General features: G+C 37.3%; 1 protein-coding gene across 2 annotated transcripts in view; it reads right to left on the bottom strand.

The window, feature by feature from the left end:
• Positions 1 to 12,932, bottom strand: part of LOC123529642 (uncharacterized) — a 582,930-nt gene that overhangs the window by 145,160 nt on the left and 424,838 nt on the right. The window lies entirely within an intron of this gene.

The following is a 12,932-nucleotide window of genomic DNA, read 5'->3' as shown; positions in this document are numbered from 1 at the left end:
GATGCCGTCGCCGCTAGAATTTGGATCGCTTAGTATCGCTTCCACTAAAAGTTGGCGAGACAAAAAAAAGAGAGGTAAAATAATACCTTTTTTAAATTTCGGGGATGACGGGGGGGGGGGGGTTTGTTAACTTCCCAACAACACAATTTAAGGTCATAAGGCGACTTTCAAGCTTTGACGGAAGAGGAAGACCCTAGTTGCCCCTGCGTTCATTATTTCATCACTGGCGGGTACCTGGGTAGAACCCAGTTGTAAACCTGCTGGATGGCTTCCTCACATGAAGAATTCAATGTCCTGAGTGAAGCTGGAACCCAAATTGGTGAGGGGCAAGTGATTCAAAGTCAGTGACCTTATCCACTCAGCCAGAGGCCCCCAAATACCTTTGGTATAAATGCGACACTAATATTTGATAACTTAATAACTGTTCAAAAGGCACTGACTGGAAAATTGAAATAATATTATTTGCAAACATGTGAAATGTCTCCTGGAGTTTTGCAAAAATTTTGATGTAAAATGAACTGCTTATACAGTAAGTGTCAAAAGCCTTATTTGTGAACTTCTTTGTAAATGATTCTAATCAATGATACTTGCAACACATAAATAAGCAATAATTCTAATTTATTAATTGTCATAGCCAGTACTGTGTTAACTGCACTCAGATTAACATGGACTTTGCATTTAAGGAAGGAAGGCAAGGAAGGAAGGCAAGGAATGGCAAAATGCTAAGTAATGATAACGCAGTATAAAGTAATCACTCAAAATCTTTTGCTATGATTGAATTAAACGGCAAATAAGTATATTTGTAACAGTACTTTCAACCAAGAGGGCCATAGGTGCCTAAGTCATTCACCTGATCTGACTATTTGTTATTGAATATATGCATGACATACCGAATCATGAAAGGTAACATCTGTGGAGGATTTTTTCCCACACTGGAAATTTCTTGTTAATTAATAAACAGAGAGAACTAAATCCTGCAGTTTCAACCTTTTAATATATTTCATACGAAGTATCACATAATCCAAATTCCAAAGTATTTTAATGTATCACAAATTATCTCCAATTATATAACATTCTCTAGTGCATCTTAAGCTTATCCAAAAAGTCCTCTGTTCAATTATGATTAAACAGTTTATATACCCTAAATATAACAAAGAACATGAGTTTACATAATATATGGAGCAAACATAAAGAATCAAATGTTATATAATTGATTAATATTCATGAAATGCACATGATCAGGAGTATTCAATATTTAAAGAACAAAGAACATTTTGGCGGGAATCTAACATTACATAAGTCTGGAGAAATGCAGATGAATTAAACATGATACACAATATATGTGGAGCAAGTCCTTAGAATCATACATGGTACACATAATTTGGAGTATCTCTTACTTAGAGTATAATAGTAATTAGTCCTTCAATATATATAAATTCCAATAATGGTCGTGATCTTCACGATACTCCCGACAGGAGAACAAAATAATTAAGACTCTTAATTAGAATAACACAAATCCCATATATATACACCTTTAACATTTTGAACTCAGATAAAATTAGTCCTTCAGTGACTCTTTGTATTAATATTGTATGTCCAATAATCGTCCTCATATGTAACTGTTTGAAATAAAGGAACACCATCCTTGTATGTAGTGTATCTTGCACCAGTTCTTGTCCATATTTCTGCTCGTGTTTCCAGAACATGCTTATCAACACTATTACAACCGTTTCTACTATCAGCTTCATCATTGTCAGATGAAATATCAATTACTTCAACTTCGTATCTCTCCGTTTCGTTTTGCGAAGCGTCATACTGATCATTATCACTTCCTTCACTATGCACAGTACTATCAGTGTCACTGTAAACTGAATCAATGACGTCATAATCTTCAAGCTCACTAATGTTATTATCAATGACGTCATCCTGAATAGCAGTAGTAACATTTTCCTCACTTTCTTCATCTTGTTAAACATCAGTATTGACCTCAACTTCCAGAATGTCAATACCGTCCTCAAGCGAAAATTCATATCCACTGACGTCATCAGGTATAACGTCATTTCGAGAAGCACTGTTATCGGTGATGTTATCCTGAAGAACGTTATCGTTGACTTCAATTTGTTAAACATGAACACTGACGTAATCTTGTTGACCATGAACGTTGACGTCATCCTGTTGAACGTACTCGTTGACGTCAATTTGTTGAAAATGACCACTAACGTCATCTTGCTGATCATGAATGTTGACTTCATCCTGTTGAACGTTATCGTTGACGTCAACTTGTTGAACATGAACACTAACGTCATCTTGGTACTCTCTAAGTCCACTATCAAGTAGCTCCAAGTCAAAATCCTGAACAGTGGAGTAATCAACATCTGCTTCGTCTACAAAAATGTTCAAAATATCGTCATCGGAGGAACTATCCTCATAGTAACTGCAGGTTTCTTTATAATCCTTGTTTGCTGGTCGTACATTTAAAGTTTTAGCACGTGCATCACTCTTGGAATATCCATGTTTCAACGACAAGTGTTCCCACAAATAACTTCGTCGTATATGTTTTGAAGTACATCCATCTTCAGTACATCTCCAAACTGGTAATTTACTTGTAAATTGTTTTTCCGCCATATGTCTCTTAAAATTTCTTTTATATTTTATAACTTTATTGCAGTAGTCACAAGCGTACCCAGGCATTATTTCAACTGAATTGTAGTAATGAAATGGCTAGGTACAGTACACTATATATATAACTAATCTTCACGATGAACACGATATTTTCGTGCAAATTTACCGCCTTTAACTTATAAAACAGCGATAACATTGCTCCTGTATAAAATTAAGCACGTGGAAAGCAAGAATAATACATGCTTTGCTTCGATTAATCTTTGAGCGGTAAATCTAGACTGGATTTAAGGACCTTACTCCTTAATAGAAAGCCTTACTGCGTTATAAAAATTTAGTTTTTATCTAATTTTTAAATGAACTGTTTTAATAAATAAACTGTTTTAATACCTAAAATTTTCTGTTGTACGATGCAGTAATATTATTTTTTCTATATTCTTACTGCAACTGTCCTTTAATTGCTTGTTTTGCTTTTATTGCTGCAACTCTCGTCGAACGTGAAGGGCGTGTGCTGCTATTTACGTCACTGTTCGTCCCACTAGTATGCTTAACATATTCTGTTGATTCTAAGGGATAGAGTAAGCTCACAGGCCTTTTAATCACACGGCCTGTAGCTAATCGCACTTCCGCTGATCGTACTTTGCCATCCTTGCTTTGTTGCGTTTCCTCTATTCGACCCATTCTCCAACAAGACCTTGGAAGTTCGTCCTTAATGATCACAATATCACCGACACTCGGTTCCATAGCACTAACAATTTTCTTTGATTTTAATTTCACTTGAGCTCTTTCTCTAAGGCCAAGCAAATACTCTTCTTGCCATATGCGCCAAAAGGCGTTTAGCTACTTTTGTCCCTTTAGCCATAAATTGACTAGCCCATCTGCATAGCTTTCAAACGGTTTATATTCATGATCACTGCTTTCTTCGCTCATTTCGGGAATGCCAATCCGGGTGTTTAGCGATAAGAAATGGCTTGGTGTCAACGTCAAATTTGAATTGATGTCATCACTCACATACACTAATGGGCGTGTATTGATGACCGATTCAACTTCTTTCAGTATGGTTTGCATTTGAATGAGAGTAAGTAAACGCCTACCGAGCGATTTCCGTAAAGATCTTTTTACTACACCCACTAATCTCTCGTAGAATCCACCCATCCAGGGTGCCAATTCTACTATGAAATTCCAGTTAATTCTTTGCTCCGAAGAATAATTCTGCACGTCTTCACTTCTCACAATATTAGACCAAAGTATATCTAATGTTCTATTTGCTGTCTTGAACTGCAAAGCGTTATCTGAAATGATCTCGTTTGGCACACCTCTCTGAGACACGAAACGCCTAAAACCTAGAAGAAATTTTTCTGATGACATGTTTTGTACGAGTTCAAGATGTATAGCTCGAGTGACCATACAGGTAAATAAACATACCCAGACTTTCGTCTTTCCGTCTGCTGATTTCACATATAATGGAACAAAATAATCCAAGCCTGTGTGTGTGAACGGAGGAGTTTCTGTCACTCGTGATTAAGGAAGAGGTGGCATCACAGGCAGCTTATAGGGTCCTCCTTCGTAACGTCTGAAAATTCTGCATTGGCGAAGAACAGATTTAACTGTAGCACGTCCATGAGGAATCCAGTATCTATATCTTATATTGCTCAAAGTCTGAGACACTCCACTATGTAGTAATTGTTTATGATGTTTCTCAACTAACAAATGTGTAAACCGAGATTGTTTCCGTAATAGAATCGGAAATCTTGATCCTTCGCTGAGAGTAGCATTATGGTTTCGTCCCTTGCAACGCAAAACACCGTTGTCATCAATATACACATTTAATTGATGCTGCAAGGTATTTCTTTTGCTGTTTTAAATTGCACTTAACACTTCGCCGAAATGTTTTCTCTGTATGTATATAATCCATCTTCTCTCTGCTTCTGTAAGTTCATTGACTGTAAGTGAACCATTGTTTTCCCTGTCTCTACCTTGTAGCTTTCTCACGAACCTTAACGCATATGCTGTAACTCTCAACAATCTTGTTATAGAAGTATATGACTCGTAGTGGATTTCAAACGGAACACTATTTATGTTTTTTCCATTTGTTACTGTTATTTCACTCTCTTTTTTCTCATTGGAATCACAAAATTTTACACAACTTGTAATGCATGTTACTGATGAATCACGTGTGATTTCGCTACATTCAGTAAGCCATGTAGTGCTTGCTTGCTTCAGCCATTCGGATCCATGCCACCACAGTATATTTCCTTCTACACTCTTAACACTTGCCCCGTGTGTAGCGATATCTGCTGGATTTTCTTTTGACCTCATATATGCAACTTTGATGCCTTTATTCTCATTTATTTCTTTCACACGGTTTTTCACAAACACTGGTAAATCTTTTGTAGAGTTTATCCATTGGAGAACACGCTGTGAGTCGGTGAAAAGGTATTTTCGATCAAATTCTAACATCAACTGATTCTGAACAAAGTCTATACATCTCACGCCAATCAGAACTCCCATCAGTTCGAGTCTTGGTATTGAGATACTTTTCAGTGGAGCTAAGCGTGTCTTAGCAAAGATCAATTCCTTCTAGGTTCATTGTTCGTTTGACATAAATAGATAGTTGCTGAATATGCCTTTTCCGAAGCATCCGTAAAACAAACCGTACTGTAAGAATCGTTCCCATTTTCATTCTTTGACGTTACACATCTTGCAACCGTGCAATCTGAAATTGATTTCATGTCATTCTGGATTTCCATTCACTCGTTTTTTTTAGCTCAGCAGGTATTTCGTTATCCCAGCTGATGCCTTTGGTCCAAAGACGTTGTATTAGCAACTTGCCTCTCAGTAAAACTTGCGAAAATAAGCCTAGAGGATCAAAGTTGGAAGCTACTGTTTTAAGAATATTCCTTTCGGTCACAAGTTCATCTCTTATGGAAGTAGACTTCAACGATATTGTATCATTGTAAGGATTCCAACACAACCCAAGAACGGTTAAAGAAGCAGCATCTGTTCTGTCCGCTTCTGGTATGTATTTGTTGACCATTTCACTATTCGTCGCCTATTCTCGTAGGTTCATGGAAGCCTCTCCAAACATTTCCTTTGATTTGTCATAGAATTCACATCCTTCATAGTCACTGCTTGTACTTGTTATCAAGTTATCAACATAGATATTGTTTTTCACTTTTTTCTGCAATTTCATTGCTATATGAATCGAGATGACACTGTATTGTTGCTCCAAGTATAAATGGACTGGCAATTATGCCGAACGGGACACGACAGAATCTGAACTCTTGTATGTTTCTTGCATCAAAAATAGGTTCGGTACAATCTTTCAGCCACAAGAACCTAGTGACGTCTCTCTGATCTGGTTGTAATCTAATCTGTAAAAATGCCTTTTCTATATCAGCTTCTAAGGCCACTGTGTAGATCCGGAATCTTATTAACATACCACAGAGATCTTGCAAAATCACAGGTCCACGATACATACATTCGTTTAAACTAAGATTCTGTTTCCGTGTTTTTGCTGAGGCGTCGTATACCACACGTAGCTTGGTGGTGTTTTTCTGTGGAGTTATAACCGGTTGATGAGGTAAATAGTGCAAGGGTCCATCTTGTTGTTTACCATTTACTTTTTCAATTATTCCTTTCCGGAGTTGATCTTCTATAACGATAATGTAGTTTTCCATCAACTCGGGTTTACTTCTTAATCGGGAAACACTTAATTTTAAACGACCATTAGCAAGCTGCCTAGACCATGTTACTTGGTAGCGACCATTTTCAAACTTCAGAGTATCTCTGAATCGTTGCATGGCCTATTTGTCATTGCTAACTTCTATCTTATTGGTGATCCCAATAGATTCTAGGTCCCAAAATGTTTGTAGGTCAGGCTGGATTTCCATTGACGCATCCACACTTGCGAAAACACTGTTTCTTGTTAGCTCGTTTCCATACGTCATAATAAACATACTGATTCCTGGATCTTCCTGACTCTTTTCATTCGCACGTCCTGTTAGGATCCATCCTAATTTCGAAACAAGTAGATATAAGCCAGGTTGTATCTCCAAACGGTTGGGGAGAACGATGTCGAGGTAGTAATCGTTACCTATAAGCACATCTATGGTGGATGACTCTTGTTCTAGTGGTATCGTGTCGGCTAGTTCAACACTGAGTAATAAGTTTTCCAAATGGCTTGACAGAGATTTCGATATGGAATTTCTTTGTTTAGTTCCACTGATAGTAGGAACTATATTTGTTGTTACAGTCATGTAACTACCATTGTTCAGTTTCAATCTCAATTTGGTTGATTTTGTTTTTATAACTGTTGACTTGTCACTTCCAAAGGTCACAAGCTTTAACTCTTGTTCAGAATGTGCCTTTAATCCAAGTTTAGTAGCCAACCTTTCCGTTACGTATGTTCTCTGAGATCCTGAATCTTGTAGTAATCTTGTGTTTGTTTTTTCTGAACTTGTTGGATTCACTATATCCGTTTTCGCTGTTTGCATTAACACCATTTCGTCCGACGATATTAAAACTTGAGCTTCTTTCATTTCTTCTGATTCCTCTGGTGGTAGTATGCCATTATTTTCTTCAGACAGATGAACACTGGACGGAATAACTTGAAATTTGTTAGGGCAGAGACTTCTGTGGTGGGAATTAATTTCACCACAATGTACACATTTTTTATTTGTTTTGCAATCTTGTGATTTGTGTCCTTCTTTTAAGCACTTAAAACATGAACCACGGAGTTGCTTTTTCCTCTCTCCAATAGTTCTGTAACTCGTGCATTCGTCACTCCAGTGTAGTTTCTGACAATAACGACATTTATTGGCGTATGGTTCCTGTTTCTCCTTTGCAGGTACTAAATTTGGTTTGATACCAGCTGATACAAGAGCTTGTGCAGAAGAGTTGTACTCCGATGTACCATTGTTTCCTTTGAAATTATTCTTCTTGTATACATCCTGTTTGTAAAACACACGATTTTGTGTCTTATCCCGATTTTGATATTCTGATCTACTGTTTGGACCAACTACTTCTTTTTTCCCACACTGGAAATTTCTTGTTAATTTATAAACAGAGGGAACTAAATCCTGCAGTTTCAACCTTTTAATATATTTCATACGAAGTATCACATAATCCAAATTCCAAAGTATTTAAATGTATCACAAATTATCTCCAATTATATAACATTCTCTAGTGCATCTTAAGCTTATCCAAAAAGTCCTCTTTTCAATTATGATTAAACAGTTTATATACCCTAAATATAACAAAGAACATGAGTTTACATAATATATGGAGCAAACATAAAGAATCAAATGTTCTATAATTGATTAATATTCATGAAATGCACATGATCAGGAGTATTCAATATTTAAAGAACAAAGAATATTTTGGCGGGAATCTAACATTACATAAGTCTGGAGAAATGCAGATGAATTAAACATGATACACAATATATGTGGAGCAAGTCCTTAGAATCATACATGGTACACATAATTTGGAGTAACTCTTAAGAGTATAATAGTAATTAGTCCTTCAATATATATAAATTCCAATAATGGTCGTGATCGTCACGATAACATCTGTGTTTAGTATAAAAACATAAAACACTTCCAATGCCCACATTTGGACAAATCTGAGAGAAGACGTTACCGGCATACTATGGATTAAGTTTAATGAAGATCCATCAAACAGTTCATGTGTAAAATTGTTTTAAGGTATTTCTATTTTTAACTTTAGCGGCCTAACTGCGCCCATTTGCATAAAACTGAGAGAACATTTATTATAACAAGCATATTCGATGAATTGGTATCCCCCGCCGAAAGGGTTTGTGGTGAGGAATGGCAAAAAAATATATCGGTCAAAAAGTTAAGGATGTTAATAAGAAGCAAATAATTTCATTAGTCAAAATCAATTTAACAGAAAACAAATGTTTAATTAAACAGTACACAATAAATGTATGATACTTTGATCCTGACTAAAGAATTTATTTTGAATGGGATATGCTTATTGTAATAAGCTTAGCTTTTAAAATAAAATGCAGTTAATTGAAATGTGAGCTTGAAGTTTAACTGGAACGAAATATTGTCTTTGAGTGGTTTGGCACCAGGTGTTGCTGATTAACATGTACATTTGTACATAAAAGAACAGATGTCCTTAAGAGAACACAGGTAAGATATCTTGAACATGGCTGAGGGCAAGGTTTGTGCAGTCACAACTTAACATGTTGAAGGTTTGAACATAAAAAAAAAAAAGGAATGGAAATATAATTATATATGTATATATTTATTTTTTTAGGGGGTGGGGGTGCGGGGGAACGGAAGAGGAAACAAAATATAAATATTGATGGAAAATTAACAATGAAAAAAACAAGTGAATGAAGTATTGCCATGCAATACAAAGTCCCCTACTGGAAGGCACCTAATTTTCTCTACTGCAGTATAACATAATGAACTGATATCTGTCAATGATGTATAAACAATATTGTACTACATATACAATATGTTATAACAACACACTGGGATTAAAATGTGCATATATAAAAACCCACAGTTGTTTTCATATTGAATTTTTTGGGCTGATTATAAAAATGTTATCATGTAAGTTATTTATAGTAACAACAAAGGGAAATTAATCTTTAAAAAAAAAAATCTACAAGAAACTCTTTACCAGGTAGAGATAGGTCAAAATACACCTAAAAATTGGATGTAACATGCATGCTGTACCATAGAAAAGTGGTCTCGATTTTTCTCTACCGCCAGTAATAAAAAAGTTACAATAAAATCTATTTATAGTAATAACAAAGGGACAATTCTAAAAACAAGGGTGCCTCATGGTGGTGAACATTTGGTCCAAGTTACATCAAAATCCCTCCATGCATGAAGAAGAAATGTTCCGTACAAAGTCATTCTTGAATTTGACCTTTGACCTCTAAATATGACCTTGACCTTAGACCTAGAGACCTGGTTCTTGCGCATGACATGTTGTCTCATCCAGGGGAATATTTGCGCCAACTGATATCTAAATCCTGCTTTGCATGACAAAGTTATAGACCGGACTGGAAAAAAATCCTCTTGACCTTTGATCTCAAAGTGTGACCTTGACCTTTAAGCTAGGGTACTGGGTGTTGCTCAGGACACGTCGTCTCATCATGGGAAACATTTATGCCAAGTAATATTGTAATCCCTTGATGGATGACAGAGTTCTGGATCGGACAGGGAAAAAACCTTATTGACCTTTGACTTCCAATTGTGACCTTGACCTTTGAGCTAAGGGTCTGGGCTTTGCGCATAACATGTTGCCTCATCATGGGGAACATTTGTGCCAAGATATATTAAAATCCCTTCATGGATGGCAGAGTTATGGACGGGACAGGAAAAAAACTCTGTTGACCTTTGACCCCCAATTGTGACCTTGACCTTTGAGCTAGGGGTCCGGGATTTGCGCATGACACGTCGTCTCATCATGCGGAACACTTGTGCTAAGTGATATTAAAATCCCTTAATGAATGTCAGAGTTATGGACCGGACACGAAACAGACCCTGTTCATGCTATGTTAACATTTGACTGCTAAGTGTGACCTTGACCTTTGAGCTAGGGGTCTGAAAGTTGTGCATGACACATCGTCTTATTATGAGGTACATTTGTGCCAAGTAATATTAAAATCCCTTCATAGATGGGAGAGTTATGGACCGGACAGGAAAAAAGCCTTGTTGACCTTTGACCTCCAATTGTGACCTTGACCTTTAAGCTAGGGGTCTAGGTTTTGCGCATGACACGTCGTCTCCTCATGGGGAACATTTGTGCCAAGTAATATTGAAATCTCTTCATGGATGGGAGAGTTATGAACCGGACAGGAAAAAAGCCCTGTTGACCTTTGACCTCCAATTGTGACCTTGACCTTTGAGCTAGGGGTCCGGGATTTGCGCAGGACACATCACCTCATCATGGGGAACATTTGTGCCAAGTAATACTAAAATCCCTCCAAGGATGGGAGAGTTATGGACCGGACAGGAAAAAAGCCCTGTTGACCTTTGACCTCCAATTGTGACCTTGACCTTTGAGCTAGGGGTCCGGGTTTTGCGCATGACACGTCGTCTCATCATGGGGAACATTTGTGCCAAGTAATATTAAAATCCCTTCATGGATGACAGAGTTATGGGCCGGCCACGAAATTGCGGACGGACGGACAGACGGACGGACGGACGGAATGACGGAAAAGTGCATTCCTATAGTCCCCGAAACTGGTTTTCAACCAGTAGGGGACTTACAAGAGCTGTCTGATGACAGCGCGCTCGGCTATTCGAAGCATTGATTGAAGAATGGGGTCAAAATATTTCCACGGATATTCAGACAAAAGAAATAAATAGATTAGACAAACAATGTTCCTGTATTTCTTTGATTTCGATAAGTCTTGCACTAAATGGCAATGTATGAGCTAATTTCAAAGTCCAAAAAGGGCCATAATTCAGTCAAAATAGTTATGTACTCTTGCCTACAGATGGAAATCATAATGATAAACAAGTGTTCAAAGTTTAAAAGCCATATGTCAAATAGTTTTGACAAAACATGGACTTGTATGAAAACAGAACCATTTTCAAAGTCCAAAAAGGGCCATAATTCAGCCAAAATAGAGGACAGAGTTACGTACTCTTTCCTACAGACAGAGACTGTTATACTAAACAAGTGATAAAAGTTTCGAAGCCATATGTCAAACACTTTACAAAAAATATGAACTGGTACGAAAAACTTAACCAAGATTTCTAAGTCAAAAGGGGCCATAATTCAGCCAAAATAGAGGACAGAGTTACGTACTCTTTCCTACAGACAAAGACTGTTATACTAAACAAGTGATAAAAGTTTCGAAGCCATATGTCAAACACTTTACAAAAAATATGAACTGGTACGAAAAACTTAACCAAGATTTCTAAGTCAAAAGGGGCCATAATTCAGCCAAAATCCCTGATGGAGTTATGTACTCCTGCCTATAACTGGACATGGTGATGGTAAACAGGTGCTGAAAGTTTCAAAGCTTTATCTCAAAAGACTTTGTCAAAATATGAACTGGTACGGAATATTAACCCAGATTTCTAAGTCAAAAGGGGCCATAATTCAGCCAAAACACTTGATGGAGTTATGTGCTCTTGCCTATAACTGGCCATGATGATGGTAAACAAGTGTTGAAAGTTTCAAAGCTTTATCTCAAAAGACTTTGTCTAAATATGAACTGGTACTAAAAACTTAACCAAGATTTCCAAGTCGAAAGGGGCCATAATTCAGCCAAAATCCCCGATGGAGTTATGTACTCTTGCCTATAACTGGCCATGGTGATGGTAAACAAGTGTTGAAAGTTTCAAAGCTTTGTCTTAAAAGACTTTGTCAAAATATGAACTGGTACGAAAAGCTTAATCATGATTTCTAAGTCAAAAGGGGCCATAATTCAGCCAAAAACCTTGATGGAGTTATGTGCTCTTGCCTATAACTGGCCATGATGATGGTAAACAGGTGTTGAAAGTTTCAAAGCTTTATCTCAAAAGACTTTGTCAAAATGTGGACTGGTACGAAAAACTTAACCAAGGTGTGACGCCGACGCCGACGCCGACACCGACGCCGACGCCGTGGTGAGTAGGATAGCTCTACTTATTCTTCGAATAGTCGAGCTAAAAAAGGTAAAAGGATGAAGTTGGGGCCGGGGGCAGAGGATGCATGATTAGTGGTGGGCATGACTGTATGGAGGAGTGAGGTGGGGGAACTTGCATGTTGATAAATAATCATGGAAGGTTTGAAAAAAAATCTAAAATAAGAAATGAAAAAAAAAAATTATTATTTGTTTTTTGGGGGGTTGGGAGGGGGAGGGGGTGTGACCAAGGCAAGTGGGTGACCAGGTGTAAGTGCGCAACTTCATATGTTTCTAATAAATGTTCACAGAAAAGAATGAAAGAAATTTAATTAAATTCTGCCGAATGGTAAGTCGAATTTTTTTTTTTTTTTTTTTTTTGGGGGGGGGGGGGGGGGTAGAGGATGCATGATCAGTGGTGGGCATGACTGTATGGTGGAGTGAGGTGGGGAAATGGTACAACTTGCATGTTGATAAATAATCATGGAAGGTTTGAAAAAAATCTAAAATAAATGAAAAACAAAAAAATTTTTTTTTTTGGGGGGGGGGGGGGGGGGCATTGGGATGGGGAGGGAGTGTGACCAAGGCAAGTAGGTGACGAGGTGTGGGTGCGTAACTTCACGTCTTATAATAAATGTTCACAGAAAAGAATGAAAGAAATTTAATGAAATTCTGCCAAATGGTAAGTTTGTTATATACAAATATG

The sequence above is a fragment of the Mercenaria mercenaria genome, chromosome 14 (genome assembly GCF_021730395.1).
Source record: "Mercenaria mercenaria strain notata chromosome 14, MADL_Memer_1, whole genome shotgun sequence".
In the NCBI taxonomy this organism is placed as follows: domain Eukaryota; kingdom Metazoa; phylum Mollusca; class Bivalvia; order Venerida; family Veneridae; genus Mercenaria; species Mercenaria mercenaria.
The sequence above is the reverse complement of the archived record's forward strand: the minus strand, read 5'-3'. Positions and strand labels throughout refer to the sequence as shown.